Source organism: Amblyomma mixtum, chromosome 2 (genome assembly GCF_055824585.1).
Source record: "Amblyomma mixtum isolate Tamu chromosome 2, ASM5582458v1, whole genome shotgun sequence".
NCBI classification, from domain to species: Eukaryota; Metazoa; Arthropoda; class Arachnida; order Ixodida; family Ixodidae; genus Amblyomma; species Amblyomma mixtum.
Window position 1 is genome coordinate 107,168,821 of NC_143013.1, and position 15,219 is coordinate 107,184,039.

At 45.8% G+C, this 15,219-nt stretch overlaps 1 long non-coding RNA gene across 3 annotated transcripts; it reads right to left on the reverse strand.

Annotated features, from left to right (window-relative positions):
- Positions 1-653: 653 nt before the first annotated feature.
- LOC149360484 (uncharacterized) lies at positions 654-11,437 on the reverse strand. Of its 3 annotated transcripts, none has more exons than XR_016288837.1 (4): positions 10,950-11,437; positions 3,533-3,628; positions 3,262-3,461; positions 654-1,344 (listed from the first exon to the last, which is right to left on the reverse strand). It is a non-coding gene; the product is annotated as an uncharacterized LOC149360484 (long non-coding RNA). The 3 variants fall into 3 exon arrangements; XR_016288836.1 differs by having other exon boundaries at positions 3,262-3,467; XR_016288838.1 differs by lacking the exon at positions 3,533-3,628 and having other exon boundaries at positions 10,950-11,433.
- Positions 11,438-15,219: the final 3,782 nt, after the last annotated feature.

The window sequence follows — 15,219 nt, forward strand, 5'->3', positions numbered from 1 at the left end:
TTATGCATGGCGGAATTAGGGGTTTGTGACAATGTTAGTACAGCTTTGGAAGTTGATCTGTTTTCAACAAAACCGTGTTGCTGAGCTGCAATAATATTATTTTCTTTAAGATAATTTTGACCTGTTGCGCAATTAGCTTTTCGAAGACAGTGTTTAGCACACTCAGTACAGATATTGGTCCTTAACTACCTGGTTGATTTGGATCTCCATCTTTATATATAGGTACTAGTTTAGCAACTTTGAGTATGTCCAGGTAACAATTATTTTTTATGGAGTGATTGAACAAATGGAATAGGTAAGGACTAAGGATATCGATGTTTTCTTTGATTACCCGTGTCTGTATGCTATCAAGACCAACTGCTTTGTTTACTGCCATGTTACTGACGATAGATCTTATGTCGTCAGTGGAAACGTCATGAAGATAGAAGTTATTACACAAAGCTCTAGGTATACATGAGGTAGATTACTACAACGGGAATTGACTAGTAAGACTAGAACCAACATTAATGAAGTAATCGTTCAAATTATTAGGAACGTGCGGGGAGATATTTCTGGGGGTGACATTATTTTGTTGGTATATCCCAATTACGTTTCTGACTATCTTCCATAGTTGTTTCGTGTCCTGCTTGTTTTGAATAACCAGTCTTTCATAATACAGTTTTCTTGATTTTATAATCATTGCTACTGACTTATTTCTGTAATACTAAAACTGCTTGCGGTAATATTCATTCGTCTTACTTTTCTTCCATCTCTGGTAGTATGAATCCTTACTCTTCAAAACAAGTATGTCCTGTGGTCCATGGTAGAGAGAGGGTGTGGTAGATGGTCCTTGGCGATCACAAAATGAACAAGGGAGGGGAAAACCTCAGGTTGCTTGAGCCAACGTTTCGACAAGGGGACTTGTCTTCGTCTGGGCGCATCCCATCAGAAGTATGTCCTGTGTTATCCATGGGCATATGGGATCCTCATAATTACGTTTAAGGTTTTCACGCGTAGATTGGGTTACTACATTGGTAACGTAAGAAACAAAGTTTTCAAATTCAACATTTACGTCGTCATTAATCATATTTTCAAATATGATTAATGACTAAACTAAACTAAAGTAACTTTCTAACTCTCACGTAGGCAATACGGGAAGATCGCCTTGGTTATCTTCGATCCACGCATCCCATCTGTAATTTTTTTTTTGCTGTTTTCATTGAGACGGCGAAAAAGAGGGTAACAAAAGGTCGGCTGCTGCGCCTTCTACGCTGCCGAGCTTTCGGTTTGTTGATTATCCGGCCACGGGCGTACGGAAACTTGTCTGAGCTCCTTCTCAGCGATGTCGTCACTTCTGTGCTGCATCTTCTCGTAGGGAGAGAGAAAGACACAAACGATTAGACTGGTTCTAATGCCCGACGGCCTTTTTCTTGACACTTTTTTTTTATTTCGATTTTTGTTACGTTTGACAGTAATTTTGTTTCCCTCCTAGTACGTGAAATCCTCTGGTAATTTCTCTCTAAACGGTACGATACACTAGGAGTCAGGCCCACACTTTTTTGTGCCGTGCCTTTTCTAATGAGAGCAGAAAGTGAGAGCAGCCCCGTTCGTTCCTTGTGCCAGGGGAGTTGCGTATAAGTTGCCGCTATCCTGTAGTGCAGTGTACATCGGCCAAACAGGGCGATGCGTCAATGAAAGATTAGGAGAACACTGAAGACTACTCAGGGCAGATTCCCTTGACAACCTCCCAAAACATTGTCGCACTTTTGGTGCGAGCGATAAGAAGATGTAAACCGCTCTTTGACAAAACAACAATTCTGTTTATGCATATGTATCAACTTGTGCGGGAGCTTATGGAAGCGTTTCATATGCGTATCAGTGATAATAAATGCATCAGGCAGTTCTCCGTCCGCTTCTCGGATAGGGAATTCCGCTTTTTGGCCAAATCACTCGAGTATACAGGGGCTCACACGTGATGTTCTTGATTACAGCTTGGTGTGGTTTGTTTTGTTTTTTACTATTTACATGTGCATGTTTTTTGGAACAATCTTCCGGTGTGAGTAGCGCTCGTCCTTGTGTTTGTCTCGGCTTAGTCCTCGTGTTTCTGTGCAATTTTTTTTTCAGTATGCTTTACTAACGAACCCGCGCTGTTAGTTGCCGCCCGTACTTCTCCGCCACTGACTACTGAATCAATTCGCGGTGCATTTTCATCTCCAGTGTCTTGTTATTATAAATGACACTTTATGAAAGTTCATGCACAAAACATACGAAATTAGAGCTCACCTAAACTATTGCGCTCTGGCAAAATCAGGTTTCCTCAAGTGTGTATATTCCGCAGACATACCTGTATAATAACTTATTAAACAGCCGAAGTAAGTACCTGTTCAGGAAATAAATCACGACGAGTTTATTTTGTAAACCTCGGTACTTCTCCTCCTCCGCTAAGAATAAATAGAGTACGCTTGAAGCCCTCAGGTTAAAGCGTAATTAATGTCCACGAGAATGAAGCCCACCACAACAGCTGGTTATTGTGGTCAATTTTTGTGGCTTCAGACATATCTGTAGTGAGTTCGTGACAAAAATCTCGGTTGCATACCGTTGGCTAAGCTAAGCATAAGTACAGTAAGGTGGGCAAGTTGGTTATTACTATCCATGGTAAAACAGCGCGGAAAAAACACGAGGGCAGAACAAAAAACAAAACAAAAAACATCATCATCACTGAAAATATTAAATCTACATATCTACAAATGCATGCTCCAAAAAGGTGATTTCGCGGTTAGCCAGTGATAATGAGGGCTTACTAATGCATGCTGTACCCCCTTTGTCAATGTGATATGCCTCTACTATTTCTCTTACTATCTGATCCTTATGTTTGAAGATGACGGATGTCTGATGAAGCAATGGGGCGCACGTGTGCTCAGGTTGCCTGCACTGAAGCGCCAAATTCGAACCGGCTGCCTTGTCCAAAGAATTATGGTGCTCCCTCAGGCGTTAGTTTAGACATCTCCCAGTCTGGCCAACATACCACCCACCGCAAGAAAGGGGAATCTTATAAACAACACCCTCGATGCCGATTTTTTTTTTGGTCTGTTTAGTGTTTGGCGGGAATGCTATATATGTACACATGTGCGTAATAAATCGTCAGTTGAAAGTCAGCGCTCGTGTTGTCGTGTTTGTTCCGTCCTCGTGTTTTTTCCACGCTGTTTTACCATGGATAAGCATAAGTATTTGTCAATTTCTGTAGTTTTCATTCCGGTTTGCAAACCTTCACGGAGTGCATACCTTGAGTCGATCCTTCTACAGCTCTTTGTAGTTGCCGCAGGAGAGGCTGGGTGAAGGTCCGGGAATAACGTATCTCTTAAACAGGCCTTGCTTATGTCGCCCCTTGGAAGCCCACGTGAGAAACGCCGCCAGGGCGACCTCCGCCGGAAAAAGGAAGACCTCTAGAGGAAAAGGGCTCGTCGTCATGGCTGGTGTCCTACCTGCGCCTGAGAACCGAAACAAAACGTATTGTTAGATGCTAGTATCAGCTCGCAAATCATTCGCAAAATACCTCCGGAAAGCTGATGGATATGTTAGAACTCCACTGACGCCGGCCTTAGCCTCCGTTAGCTGGGACAATTTCCACCGATTCCGGTTCACCTACAGCCTGGAATGGATAAAATGAGAGAGATAGTGAGGTATTTTTGGTTTGGTTTGGTTTGGTTTATGGGGTTTAACGTCCCAAAGAGACTAAGGCTATCAGAGACGCCGTACTGGAGGGCTCCGGAAATTTCGACCACCTGGGGTTCTTTAACGGGCACTGACACGGGCCTCTAAAATTTCTCCTCCAAAGAAATTCAACCGCCGCGGCCGGTATCGAACCCGCGGTAAGGTAATTTTTAAGGCATCGGCTGGAAGCTGCTTGTAAGTTTTGAAGATTACAGCATCACGAAATCTTTAGAAAGTTTTTGAGAAGTGCTGTTACAGGTGTTCTTAAGTGTGGAAAACGTCACCTCACAAGGATTGAGAGAAGTGTAGCAAAAAATGACGAAGTACTTTTCTTTTTGCGCCATAATCATCGTAATCATCATCATTATCAGCCTACTACGTCCACTGCAGGGCAAAGCCCTCACCCATCGCTCTCGAATTAACCCTCTCCTTTGCCGGTTGCGGTCCCCGCATCCGCGCAAACTTCTTAATCTCTTCCGCTCCCCTATCTTTTTGCCGCCCCTTTTACGCTTGTGTACTCTTGGAATCCACTCGGTTACGCTTAAGGACCAGCGGTTATCTAGCCATCGCATTATATGCCCTGCCCAAGCCTACTTCCTTCTCTCGATTTCGACTAGGATGCCGTTAACCCACGTTTGCTCCCTCACCCACTCCGCCCGCTTCCGATCGCTTAACGTTACACCCATTTTTTTCTTTCCATAGCTCGCTCCGTTGTCCTTAACTTAAGCGGAACTCCCTTTGTTAGCCTCCATATTTCTGCCTTATAGGTGCGTACCGCTAAGATACACTGTTGTGTACTTTCCTCATGAGAGATATTGGTAAACAGCCATTCGTGATTTGAGAGAATCCGCAATATGCGCTCTATCGCATTCTTATCCTCCTAGTTATTTGCCTCTCGTGATCGGTATCAGCGGTCACTACCTGACCTAAGTAGACGTATTCCCTTACCGCTTCCAGCACCTCGCTGCCGCTTGTTAACTGCTGTTCCATTGCGAGACTGTTGAAAATTACTTTCCTTTATGCATGTTATTTCAGACCTACCATTCTGCTCTGTCTAATTCATTGATCATGGTTTGGATTCAATCTCCTGAGTTACTTGGCAAGGCAATGTCATCAGCGAATGGCAGATTAGTTAGGCATTCTCCGTTAACCCTGATATTTCCAACTGTTCCGAATCCAGGCTTCCGAGCACATCTTGTAAACAGGCAGTGAACAGCATTGGCGAGATTGTCCACGTGAGTAATTTGTAACACCTGTACCTGTTTAGATATTCGAGTTTAGACCCCGCGTACTTTTCTGGAGCGCGTTCAAAATTGGACAGTGTGGTTTGTGACTAACAACCATTGTTTATATGCTCGTAGCAACTGTATAAATCGGGAGCAGAAGTGGGACTTCACAGAGGAGCGTCGAGAGCCAATTATGTCAGCATTTCATTACCGCATCTATTTCAGTAAAACTGCTATTAGCCATTTTTTTTACATCCGGAAGATGCGATCAGGACTGCAAAATACACGAGATGAAATGCCACACTGATATTTCCTATAGTCCTCTTTCTTTCCGCATGCCATCAGTGAAAAGAATAAACTGCCTCATTGTGTTGTCGAATGCCGGTCGGAGGCACTCTTCCGGGCACATTTCAATTGCTGCTCTTGCCTTCTTTTTTTTTTAAAGCGAAAGCATTACTAGTTCAATTACGAGAAAAGCCGGCGGCGCGCGCGTATGTGTGTGTGTGTGTGCGTGTGCGTGCGTGTGTGTGCGTGCGTGCGTGTGCGTCTGCGTGCGTGCGTGTGCGTGCGTGCGTGTGCGTGCGTGTGCGTGTGAGTGTGTGCGCGTGCGTGTGTGCGCGCGCGTGTGTGTGCGCGTGTGTGTGTGTGTGTGTGCGTGTGTGTGCGCGCGTGTGTGTGTGCGTATGCGTGCGGGCGTGTGAGTGTCCTCGTAAATCGTACAGGAAATCCCAGTGGTGTGGCAAGAAAAAATACGGTTATGTCATCAAGCTGACTTATGATGCACACAACAAGCCGAACACCACCACTTCAGCCAATCCTATACATGTCGTTCGTCTAAATATACTTGCCACTGGCCTACCGCCATATGGCGCCAGTTTTCCTGACATTCGTAACAAAATTTGGCGCAATCGTTAGTCGTACATCGTTCCGAGTTGTGTCATGAGGTTTCTCGTTGCATATGGCTTACACGCGGAAGTCAAGTTGGAGGCTAGCTTGAGACAGGGAGAACTGACAACATGTGCACCTTCTATTTTATGCCTTCCAGACTTTCATATCAAAATTGTGATGCAACCGTTCGTTGCGGGGCGTTCCAGGTGGTATCACGCACATAAAATCGTAAAAGGAACTTTAATACATGTACAAACCTACAAACATTGCGCGTAAGCAATGCGCGTAGGGACAGCAATTATTTCTCATTCCCGCACGTAAGCTGTCCTAAACGCCTATGCCGATTTTTTTTCTCTCGTTTCTCTGCGTTTGCATCTTTATAATTTTCGTGCAGGTGAGCGCACAGTTGCTGCCCCTGGTTTTTTTCTTTCCTTTTCCTTCTGTACCATTCATAGACTTTTTATCTCGCAAGAATGGTCAGATAATGTTGATGTTTGTACCACTTATGTACGTATCCCCCTCTCCAAGTATATACTCACGGTGCTGCAGCAATTGTAGATGAATAAATTCGTGATTCGAGGTACCGAAACGCGAACGTTCAAGCACCAAAGGCTACACTTAAATGGAACGCAAGAGCCCGTTTTGTTCGCAATTTTTTTTTACTGTTATGATGGCAGGCTATTCTCACCATCCAATTGTATTGCATTTTTACATACCTCTCGGACCAGAGTACTTTCTCGCCGTTGTTCAAACTACGCTTGTTACGTTACAAAGGTGTATTTCGACGCACCAGCACTGCCATTCAGCCGTTCCAATTCAGACTGCAGGAGCGTATCTACTCGTTCTGATATTTTTGCAATTAGCGCGCATCGCGATAACTAAAAAAGGTGAGCGTAGTGAGTAGATAAGATGCGGTCTAAGTTGGTTGTCCTTTCACCAAGTGGGTCTATGAGTGCTGGCTGAAATGCAAATCATGGGGTCAAGCGCTTGACAAAGCGTCGCGCTCCGCTCACCAAGAGCGCCTTTCACACGGAAATGCAGTAGGCTAGATTCGATATCAGGACTGAGTTTATCGGAAAGATGGGGACTCGTGCCCATTGAAGCGACCTAGAGTAGAGGAAGTACAAATTTGCACTTGATGCAAATGTTTGAAAGCTGAAATTTTGAGTTTTTGTACTAACTGTAGGTGCGGACTGTACAGCACGTTTCAATATCTCCGAATAGGACATGAAATACTCTACACCTGTTTTTTATGCGCTGGACGCATAAGTTTGTCCTGCTGGAAATATATATCTGGCGCGGGCATGTTAATTCTCAATTTTTTCAATTTGTCCATTTTTCTCAATTTTTTCAGAAAACAATTGAGCCCTGCTGGCTGTGCATCGTGTGCGGACAGGATATCATGAAAACAGCAATTAGCCACGTTCGACACTAATGCACCGCTTTAACTTCACCCTCTCCATAAAACTTGTCAAAGGGATAACGAGTGTAAACATACAGGACGTTTCGCGAAACACTACTGTGCACAGGAGTCCGCTACAATTAAATATTTCATGAGCACCGCGGTCGAAATGTCTTCAACTCTTCACATTCCAACCACACTTCCAAAGGACAATTCCTCAACCTGCCTGGCAGACTTGTGCCTTGATTTTGTTTTTCATCATTAGGGACGGGACAGTGCCGGCCTTCAGCCGTGGTCGCCCATGGTTAGGATCCTTAACTGAACGAATACTAAGTCACGTCATAGAACTCCGGACGAGGAACGCCATAAGCGGTCAGGCTATGGCGCTAACCAACCAAGATAACACCAGAAGAAATCATGTTTCTACACGTGTACGACCTCTGCGTACGACTCAGTCACTTTACTCCAGATCCAAACTCCAGACTCCGAAGTCCTATTCGTTTTTTGTACTTAGGGAAATTGTGCAGGCGCATTTCACCTCACACGGCACGATTTATCTACTCAATAGAGTACAGTCAGGCCGGAATGAAACGCGAACACGCATATGTCATACATTTCTGCTTTGCAGCGAGATATTCCTTTACAACCTATTTTCGATTATGCATTTCAGTAGGCCCTTTACCCAGACACATGAATCAGGCTAGTTGTACACTTCAGCTGAAAGTAGGCAGGTAAAATATTTTGTTTTCTTGACATGCTCTGTTCGCGTTTCATTCCGGCCTGACTGTAGATACGATTGCTTTTAACTTTTTTGCGCCGGTACATCCAATGCGCGAAGAGCTGCCTCTTGCACTGGGAAGGCTGATCACTTGTCGACCGCTTCACAAAAAAAAAATAAATAAATAAACGCCTCTTTGCTCTACCGTAGCTGTAAAGCGCGAATAGCCGCGAACGGAGCCCGCGGCATGCTACGTGATTTTTTTTTTCGATTCACTTCGGCTAGCCGAAACAAATGCCGCGCTGCAAAGACTTATCTCCATCGCTGTCGAATTAGCTTTAACGGACAAGGCCACATGCATTGCAGCACCCGGTGAGAAGGGGAAAAGTCATCGGCGATCTTCGTGTAGAACACGTCTCAAGCTAGTAGCTTGTTTACCACCAAGCGATAGCACGCCAAGGACGCGGAAAGGAAAGAGGAGACATTGGCGCTGTGCCATTGTCCCGTCCTTGCTCAAGTTTACGCTGTTTTCGCTTCGTGTCCTTTCCGGCATTCGATGTAGCATAGCGCGCAGCATTTTCTGTTCTATGTTGCTCATAGGGGCAGCCCGGTACTTGGCTACAGTGTGCCTACTTGCTCTGATGCTGTTGACTGCTGCCCGCACCACTCCAATGTTAGTAGTGGTGCCTGGACCCGCTTCTTCAGAGGTCCGTGTGAACGACCAAGTCGGTGCAGGAGCATGTAGTGACCCGTGCTTTGGTCGGGACTATTCAATTTAAACCCGTAGTGAAAACTTCCTGAGGACAGCAGAGCAAAATGATAGTTGTTCTACGGAGCGCCACCAAATGGCGTTGGACTCCAGAGCAGCCAAGCTTTGAAACCAGCACAGCTCTCGAACTTGGTGGTAGAAAGCCTACAGGATGCCTTTTGTGCACTCGAACTGCTCTTGAGAGCACGCACACCAGCATGTCAGGAAGGCAATTACTTGTTCAAGTCAGTGGAATGGCGTCAAGAGGGCGCACAAGTTAACAGCTCTGATGAGAGACTGATAATCGTCCGCCAGCTGCTCAAACCTCACAAAAATGGCCCACAGACTGTCTGTAGACTTCTTATAGACTCCATTGCTTTCCTAAAGATGTTTCTTTTTGTCCATCCATAGTCTATAGACTGTCTATAGAAAAAAGTCTACTAAAAGTGTATGGTCATAAATCTGTAGATTGTCTAAGACTGTCTATAGCATTTGTATTGCCTATTGACTGTTCTCTTGATTTTGTCTTTAGAGAGTCAAAGGCTTTATAGACCGAAATGTATGGATAGTCTATAGACTGCCTAAAACACTTTTTGCAAGGGATTGACTTCGCACAGTTCACTCCTCGACGCCGATGTTGCTTGCTCGGCGACACAGCTGACAACGGTGAGCGAACTCTCGCGATCAGCCGTTAACTGCCACCGGCAAGGTTGGCAGGGTGGGGGGGGGGGGGGGGAGGGGGGGGGAGGATTAATTTAGATATAAAGAAAAACAGGAATTTCTTGCCACTTATGCGGGAGAATATCCCGTTCCTCTCGCTCGTAACGCCTCCCACGGCTGTGACAACCTCGCGTAATACTTGCACAGACCTCGGCTTTAAAAGCCAGGGTGTGGTGCAGCAAGTCGAGCATATATCCATTTCTCCGACCACAACGCTTCCCTCATGACAATCAAGAACTGTTAGTGTTTCTTGAAGAAGGAATATGTGCGAAAAATAGCAAGTTTTGTGTAATTGTACCTACACGTCTTGCTCGAATTCTTTGCCTCAATCTATCGAAAAGCTGAAGCAACTGATGAGCTGCGCTCAAATTTCGCATTAGGAAGTAACGTAATCGTCCGCAGTTTTCTTTACAAAGTATATACTAAGGCAATCGCTAACAGATATATCCAATTTTAGACTTCAGTCTGTGTTTTGTAAAACCTACCTGACAACAGGCCATATTCTCACTACGACTATCACGAGTGGAATGCAGGATCATATAAAAAAACAAACACACAAAATTCTGTTCAAAACACCACAAAACACCGCGAGTGGACAAAACGTTACAGCGCTACGGAAACAAACAAAAACGCACACAAGGTCGTAGAACTGATGTGTGTTTCTCTTTCTCAACTTCGTCCCGTGAAGCTTCTGAAGCTCCTGATTGAAGCATGTTCAATTATTTCTCCATCTCAAACCAGCGACTCCTCAGCTCTTCACTTTGGAAGGATAGCAAAGTAATGTGTGGTCCACTGTTAAAGGGAACATGCGATCGCGTGGCCGCCGAGCTTTCCGAAGCACAAGCTGCATGCGCAGTAAGCACGCAGGCTGCTCTTCCCGCGCGTGCGCCAGTGCCGCCAATTGTCGCGGACTGCGATGAACGTAGGTCACGTGATTGCATGTTCCCTTTAACAGTGAACCGTAATGCACTTTTCAGGTTTGAAGACAGACATCACACATACGCTACAGCTTTCACAGCGACGCGCAGTCTTGCGTATACGTAAGATTTTACCAGCGTACATTTACATATGTCATTTTGAATTACTTGTGGAATTTATTTTTTTATTTGAATGAACATGCCAGTCATCATGAACTGAACAGAACTTTAGAGTAGATTTTCCCCAATGAAATGTTATGCCTTTGTACGACTATTCTGCAAACTGTAAATGTGTGCAAAAATGTATACACTAGCTACTTTGCGCAGATAGAATCCCTGAACTCAGGTTGGAGTCGTGAATGGTGCCCTTCGACTTACCGGACATAAAACAGCCCTTTCGTCACAGCGATGCAAAACTAAATTAACGCACAGTAGCAGAGCGTGATTTGAACAACGCATATAGAATACTAAAAAGAACAATATGTGTCATATTCCAAGCCCGCATTTCTTTCAAATTATTTGTAGCCGTGAAGTAACATGGCATCCTATTTTCGCAAGCTGGTTGTGTACGAATACAAACATGCTCTGTTTGGCAACTTATTCCATAAAGGCACAGGAACAAAAGAAAATAACTACTCACCGTAGTGTCTTCAGATGTCGGGCCCAGGCAGAGTTGCAGCCAATCTTGTTCTCTACTTGCTCTTCATCATGATTATTTCAAACTTTTTTAACCCTCAAACGCCCCTGTACGATATAATTAATAAAAAGGGAGGAAAAATATCAAGACCATAGTCGACTGACAGCAAAACCAACATTAATTCTTACTAAGGGACAAACAATAGAGTCATTGATTAGGTAATGGAGTATTAATACGAATAGCTTATAGAGCCCAAAACGGAGTTTAAATGGCTAGCGCACATGAGGCGAAGACGTTGAGGGCGTTATGAATTTTGGCAAAGCAAAGGACACTCTCCTGTTGCAAGCTCTCATCACTGATTCGCGCTTTTTCTCTGGTCGCGCGCGTGCGTACATCCCTAGCACTGCCTTGAATCAGCGTGAGCGCGATCTGAAGCAACCAGCGTGCCGTGCGCAACCCCCCTCCCCCAGTGACCTAATGACTTATCAGCGACAGCAGCAGCAGCGCAGCGGTAGGAAGAGGGTAGTAAGTGAATCTGGTTGAGAGGAAAAGAGGGGAGAGTGCGGCGGAGAATAGCGCCCCCAGGTGGCCATGGCAATGTTACTAGACAAGCTTCAGTTGTCAAACTCCCCGTCCGCGCCCTTAATAACCGTGTCTCCAATCCTTTCCCGCCCGCTAGATGGCGGTGCTGCTCCATCCAGCTCCATAGCAGACGCCTCGCCGCAGCCTACAGTTCGCGCGGACGGGTAGTTTTAGCGCGTTTCACCCTGGCGGACGCTCTGTTTCTTGGAATTGGGGATACTACGACAATGCGGCATCCACATACAGCAGCCTGGTGTGTTTTCTCGCTTCTTTTGCTTGAATACTGGATGCATAGCCTAACAATGCCGGCGTGTCGGTAAATAAAATTGATTGACGCATGCATATGCCGAGTTCCAGCAGCGATCACCAAGCTTCGAACGGTGTGCGAACAAGTCATCCGTATGATATCTCGGATCACAAGCAAGAAAAACGGAATGCAAGAACAGGACACCCTTAGACTAATACAGGCCTTTGTCATCTGCAGGATAGTGTACGTGACCCCGTACCTTCGTATAAGGACGACTGATCTAAACCACCTGGACGTTATCATTCGAACGGCTTATAAGAAGGCACTCGGCCTACCCATGAAAGCATCTACGGAGCGTCTGCTAAAACTAGGGGTACACAACACGGCTGATGAGTTGATTAGCGCCCATCTTACAAGCCAGGCAATGCGACTGGCCACAACTACGACCGGCCGCAGGCTCTTAGAAGATTTAAACATTAGTTTTCCGCAGCAAGTGGCTGGGAGACAAGATATACCTAAAAAGTGGAAGAGCAAATTCCTTACGCTTCCGCTTCCCAAAAACATGCACCCGGAGCATCATCACGCTAGACCAGTGGCGAGGAGCAAGAAGATGAACGAGTGCTATTCAACAGAAGAAGGAGCCTTCTTCGTGGACGCTGCGGGTCCTGTACAAGGAATATCAACAATCTCAGTGGCGCACCAAATGCAAGTCGTGGACGGGCTTTCAGTTCGTAACGGGGATACACAGACTATGGAGGAAGTAGAGATAGCCCTAGCCGCAACGCACTCCGCATCGAAATACATAGTTACAGATTCCCAGGCGGCTTATAGAAACTATATGCGTGGCAGAATCACGCCGCTAGCCTGCAAAATTCTTAGTAAATGTAGGACTTCCGCTGAACGGAAGGAATTAATATGGGTACCAGGTCATCAGGGAGTTGAAGGAAACGAGCGCGCACACGCTTCGGCCCGAGCTTTTCTTCCCCGGAATCCTTCTACGTCCTCCCGTACTGATTCAGGCTCCCCTTCTCCATTAACAACATATTCAGAAATATTACAACATTTGCGCCTTGAAAGGCAGACACTCCCGAGGCCCGCTAAGGGTCTCAGTAAATCAGAAGAATGTCACCTTCGCAGGCTACAAACTATGTCTTTCAATAATCCAGCTACGCTTCACGCCATTCCCCAGTCGTTTTCGGCACAGTGCAAATTTTGTGGCCAGAAGCCAAACCTATAATGGTATGGGCTTGTCACAAAAATGACAGCATTGACATCATAAATCAGCCAACGCGGGAGGGCTGGGAGGCGGCCCTGTCCAGCTCGGACCTCGAGGAACAACGAGCCTTCGTCGCCAGAGCACGGGCAGCGGCTTTTACCAACAGCGTCCCGGACTAGGGACGCGATCAGCCTTGCCTTCAACTAAGGCATTGTGGCTTTAAAAAATTCAGGGGGCACTTAGGCTCTCTAAAGTGCTGCAAGGCGAAAGGGTTTCCTGGCGCACTGTTTGTTTTTATTTACTTTTTATTTTTCATATTTTTTATTTTTGCTTCTTTTCATGTTTTTATTGTTCTTTAATTTTATTTTCATATCTTATCCTATTTTTATTTTGTTTTTATTTTTGTTTATTTTCTTATTTTTATTTTTTCATTTTCCTTTTCTTGACTTTATTCATTTTATTTTATTTATGAAACCTATGCATTCACTAGATGCGCCTTTATTCATGCTGGAACCTTGAGCCTTCGTGGCGGAGTGGTAGCGTCTCTTCAAATGCCAAAGGCCCTGGTTCGATTCCCACCCTCGGCGCAGTTTCTTTTTAAGCAGTGACGCCGAAAGGCGGACAAATCTGCGGACGCGTCTGTCGACATTCCTGCGGACGCGTCTGTCGACATTCGTGCCGACGCGACTGTCGACATTCCTGCCGACGCGTCTGTCGACACGGCTGCCGACGCGTCTGCTAACGACAGTATGAGGCATTAAAGGCTTTCGCCTTAATAAATGTTTTCATCATCATCTGAAAGTGCAAAGTGCACCGAAACGACTGCGTACTCGCTGACAACTTTCAAGCTCTCCTGTAGTCAAGTCATGGTTTAAGGTCCATTCTGACGTCCTCATGTGACTGAAGCAGATGCGTTCCTAGCGGTCGTTTGCCTGTTCTCGCCGCTACCAGTTAGGAGCAAATGCAGGCCTGTGAATTCGCAGCAGGATTTTAGTCTTGTGCTGCGACTTAATGACTTTAATCTGTGCAAATTCTGAACTAGATAGGTCAAATTTATGATGAAAAAATTAACGACACAACTTTGTTGTGAACCAATGCATGTTTCATTGAAGAAAATAAAATAAATAACTGCATTCAAGACATTTAATGCTATGACCAAAAAAACCACAAGATAATTAAAACCAAATGATTTGGGCTCATGTGGCTCCTCCAGGAATCGAGAATAAAAATGCTTTCGTGTGACCAAATAAAATTTAATTACGCGAGCACTGAGTTCCTGAAAGTGCAAAGGGCACCCAACCGGACTGGGCGTATTTTCAGACAGATCTTCGAGAATGGTCCAGAATAACTCCCCAAATACCTTGGTCGATTTTGTGTTGTGCTCTATTACACTTTTAATGCTTGAAAGCATAGATGTTAGGGCCCAAGAAGGATGCTTTAGAGCACCAGACACAAAGTACCTCAGTTCGGTTAGCATGGCCGCAGGGGAAACACCATCTGCCAATGCAACTAAAGTTGCATGGCAGTCACTGCAGCCCTTCATTTGGCAGCCTTCTTAACAATGTAGCCTCCAAGGTAGTGTGGAACAGCTTTAGATGTAGCAGGGCCGCTGTAGCTGTGTTGGAGTGAGCCACCTCGTTCTCCCTGCAGGCCAATTTGCCCGATTATTGCAGCCGGCTTCAGCTGACGGTTTCGTTTTAGGGACAAAGCCTCCAACTTTTTTGTGCTTAGGCACTCCTCCCCAGCAGCAAGAACAGAGTCGACTTCACCGAAGCAATCATTTAACCGGAGCAACTAACAGAAGAAGTGGCGAGCCGAGCTGTTCACATCGCTCCGATAGCCGCTCGTGCAGCCAGGAACGCAGCACGTCGGTATAGTATGATGATGGCGTTTACAGACACAACGAAGGCTGCAGCTTCGGTGATGACATGCTCGTTCAAATCCGCCCCGCCGTTACACGCCAACGCTGCAGCGCGTGTCCGTCCCTTCGCTCCGACCACCCATGCTGCCGGTGAGTTGGGCGAGTTGGGCGAGTGAAGTGGAGCTGGGTGCGACTGCAGCGCCAGGAAGGAGCGAGTGGGTGGCGGTTCCGCGCAACACCGCGGAGTTTTACAACCGAAGCTAGTCTAGTACGTTGGCCATGGCGTCGTCGCTCATACCGCTGCACCGGATGAAATTGCGATACAGGAGATCTCGCGCGGGCGAACAGTCGGTCTTCTCGGCGGAAA